Raw genomic sequence first — 4,593 nt, forward strand, 5'->3', positions numbered from 1 at the left:
ATATTTTGAATGAACATATGCATTTGAATATGATTGATGTTTACCAGGAAAAACAGGAATAGCATTTCGGACATGTCCCAATCATCTGGACATTATCCCATCAGAAGAAAATTACCAAGAGAAACGCATTTCTCAGCAAATTCCTCAAAAAGATTTTCTCTTCAAAAGAAGTCTTATTCCCCAGCAGGATTGTTCCAGATTACTATCTTCAGAAGGTGTGATCCCCGCACCCGGACTTGGTCAGATAGTGCATCGGAGGATTATGCATTTTCCTCATTCCCATTTGAAAGGGCATCAGAACTTCCAGTTACCTTTGGTTCCCCAAGCAGTAGTCAAAGATCCTTCAACGGGATACCCGGGTTCTCAAAGAATTTCCCCAGACGAGGGTACTCAAGCAAGACAAAAGATCATCAACGATCACAGTCCAGCTGACTAGTGGGAATTTATTTTTCCAACTAGAAGCTTGACACGCATCACATTCACATTCACATTCATACATTCATACATTCATACATTCATACATTCACATATTCATACATCATACATCATGCATCATGCGCATATTCATGCACAACATAATATGCATATTTCTCCGGGAATATCTCACATTTACATGCATCATAAACATTGCATATCACTAACTTGATTTTTCAGGTAGGCAGATATCCTCAACAAAGATGTTCTCAATCACATGCCGTGTTCACCTGAATTCCATGAACGATTCTCTCAGATATAATCAAGCCGAAGATTCATTCTGATCACTTACCAACTCAAAAACAAGCATCACAGATCAAAGCGATACCTCAGACGGTTCCAGAACGATCTAGCATCACAGATCTAAAGCGATACCTCAGACGGTTCCAAAACGATCTAGCATCACAGATCTAAAGCGATACCTCAGACGGTTCCAGAACGATCTAACGTTGCAGATCTAAAGCGATACCTCAGACGGTTCCAGAACGATCTAACGTTGCAGATCCAAAGCGATGCCTCAGACGGTTCCAGAACGATCTAACATTGCGGATCTAAAGCGATACCTCAGACGGTTCCAAAACGATCTAACGTTGCAGATCTAAAGCGATACCTCAGACGGTTCCAGAACGATCTAACGTTGCAGATCTAAAGCGATACCTCAAACGGTTCCAAAACGATCTAACGTTGCAGATCTAAAGCGATACCTCAGACGGTTCCACAATGATCAAATTCCAAAATCTAAAAAACTTTGGACAAGTTCCGTAACGATTATCTTCCAAGACTTAAAGCGGTAACCTTGGACGGTCCCGAAACAGTCAACACAAAGACTTTCGAATCCTTCATCAAGATATAATCAATGGATTCATGCTGATGAACAAACCCTCAACCCATTTACCAGGTGGCATCTGAAAGCCCATCTCAGGTAATGTTTCAATCTGCCAACAACATTTCGCAGACGACATTCAAATGCAACTTCCAACATCTCTTCTGATCAAGGTAAGTGCAAATTTTCAGGGCATCTAATTATTCAATCATCTTCTACCTTCAGATTTCAGACAATCTCTTCAGGTTTAAGAAGATTGAATAGGGGCAACTGTTATACCCCAAAATTTGCCCACATATTTTTCAAAGAAAACTCCAATCTGAAAATTAAGGGTCTCATATAATCATGGATTTTTATTTCAACAAATATCCTGACATATGAAATACTTAGTTTTTAGAATTTTTCTTATACAGTAATTTGGCTTGCAGTTGAATTTATTCTTACGCAAACACCAAATACTGTTTATTACTTCACACATGCTATTTATTTATTTACAGATAAATAGTACTGACACAATTGGTACAGAGTTAAATCTTTTTGCAGGCGCAGAATCAGGAAACTCAGACTGTACTGGTAACAAGTAGATTATTATTATCTTTTGTTTCCCACTAATTTTTGTACTATATTCCATTATTTTCAAAAATCTTTTCAAATCTCTTTTTCAAAAATCAAATCTCTCTTTTTTCCAACACTATCTCCACTTTCTTTCAAATCTTACTTCCACTCAAATTTTCCTTTTGTACGGAATCACGCTATTCCCCAACGTCTCTATCCTTCTTTCCATTCTATAAATACCTCTCATTTTCTTCCATAAAATCTCACATCAAATTCTAACTCATCTTTCAAATTCCTATCTCATATCCATCTCCTTTTCTTCCCTAACAAGAATGGCAAAATGGATAGAGACACTACTTCTTACAGTCATCACCATTGCTACGGTGATCATGACTTTCTTCTGCCTGCATAGTCCTGAGGAGTGTGGACTTGCAATGGCTATGCTCCCAATCATCTACATGTTATTGTTCATAGCATGGGTCATTAATCGTCATTCTTAAAATTTGCCGTATTTCTTATTTCTTAAATGTACCGTTCATTCGTCGTACTGTTCAATATAGTATGTAATATTTGTACTGTCAGTATTAAATGTTGTGCTATTTGTCATAATATTGCTTAATTACTAAGATAATATTTTGTGTGTTTTCTGTCAGTCAAATATTCTTATTTCTGTGCATTAAATGATTTTCAGGGTTATTATCTGTAATTTTGCCTGCATACCGTAAATGTTAGTTATTTATTATGTCTGTGTTTTTCTAACAAGTCATGTAAATAAACTTTCATTTTTCACATAAAACAAAAACAAAAACAAAAACAAAAAACAACAAAAAAGAAAATTAACTTTGACTGTTGATTTTTCACTTTTAACTGCTGTTTCAATACCGGGACAGTCAGTTGACAGCCAAACTGCTGGCAGTACAATTCACGGTGTTTTGTATCATCAATCAAATCAATCTTTCACAATTCAAATTTCCAAGATTTTTGTGTTAGAAGTCTTCTGAATATCACGCGATTAGCAGAAACTCAGCACTGCACAAAAATCAGGTACGCTTAACTGTCTCCTACACAAACAGTCCCTAATCAGGGTTTTTCTTGTTTTTACAGGAGCAACAAGTTTTTGAGAGCTCAAATGGATTTCATACACATCCATATATCTCAAAGTACCATCATACAAATTTTCAAACTTCAATTCACTCAGACGCACCGTCAGCAGCTCAAACAGTCAACAGACGACCCGTTTGACCAAAAAAGTCAACAGACAGTCAAAAATGAAATTTTTTGTCAAAGTCCATATTTTGTCAAAGGATTCAACATTTGATCATTGGATGATCACAATTCATCAAGGAAAGATCAAAAATCAACAAAACCCTAAGATTCAAAATTAGGGTTTTTGCCTGAAAAGTCAACTCAACTTTGACTGATCATAACTCTCTCATCCTTCATCCAAAAAATGTCAACCAAAGCTCATTTTGAAGGAAATTCAATTATCTTTCAAATGCAATTGATCCCATGGTCATAGCATTCACCATTTGAAAAATATGGCCAAAGACATTACAGGTCATTTTCAAAGTCAACAAAAAGACACTTTTTTCAAATGGACACACAAGGAGAACCAAAAATCATTTTGATATGAGACCAAAGACATTGGTTAGAGGACTCTTTGAGGTTTCCAAAAAGTGCAAGATCTCCTTCATATGACAAAAATTGAAGGATTTACACCTTGTTGAAGTTGGCTAAATTTTGGGAAAATGCATGAAATCAACATTGCTCAAAAATGTTTTTTTTCCAAATGAGTCCAAGTTTTTATGGTCCAAACATCTTTGCCATGTTACTATGGGCCTCCCACGACCAAGACAAAGCCCACATCTTTATTGGCCATTTTTTGCATAATTTTATCTTACTTTAAGATTAAAATTAAAAGGAAAATGCATGGATAATGGTTGCTTGGCCTCCAAGTATGACTCACTTCAAGGAATCTTCATTTTTTCTGCAAGAATTGAAGAGCAAGACAAGAGCATTGAATGGAGTCAAGCTTGGTCAACAATTCAAAGATTTTTAATATTTTAAAAATCAAACTTTCAACAAAGACAACAAAGCTTCTTAGCTTGAGTTCCAAGCAACTTTGGGCTATAAAAGAAGCATCATACTTCAGCAAAAGGGGGGACACACGAAAATAGGGCAAGAGTATAGCAAGAAATATCACAAAAATTCTCAAAATTTGCATATACTTTGTAATTTTCAAATTCAAATTTCCAATCAATATCAATACCAATAAACACTTCTAATCATCTCCTCAAACATTATAGAGTAAGATTGAGCTCTAAATATAGACATATGAGAGTCGTATAAAGCACTTAAAGCTCTTCATGTACATATGAGTTTTATTTTCGTTTTTGTATATGCAACTAATTTCACTGCAAACTAACCACCCTAACATCCTTATGGGGACCTATATGTGTGATCTGGGCCTTAGCATGAGTGTTCCAACGTGAGGATCAGGCTCCACCATTAAAACGAGTCCATGAGTGTTTAAGCTTCATCTTCTTCGTATCCATAGCTAGGAGCTTCAAACCTTAAAACAAATGACATATTTGGATTCAGGACACTCTAATTAGTGGATCTGGGTCACTTGTTTCTATTGCTAACTCGTATTTTTTGCAGGTTCATAGGTTGTTAAAAAACTGGAATTTTAACGTCCAAATAGGGGAGGTTAAAAACCCCCGCTATTTGAAGCTGAAAAC

This window comes from Vicia villosa, linkage group LG1 (assembly GCF_029867415.1).
Source record: "Vicia villosa cultivar HV-30 ecotype Madison, WI linkage group LG1, Vvil1.0, whole genome shotgun sequence".
In the NCBI taxonomy this organism is placed as follows: Eukaryota; Viridiplantae; Streptophyta; class Magnoliopsida; order Fabales; family Fabaceae; genus Vicia; species Vicia villosa.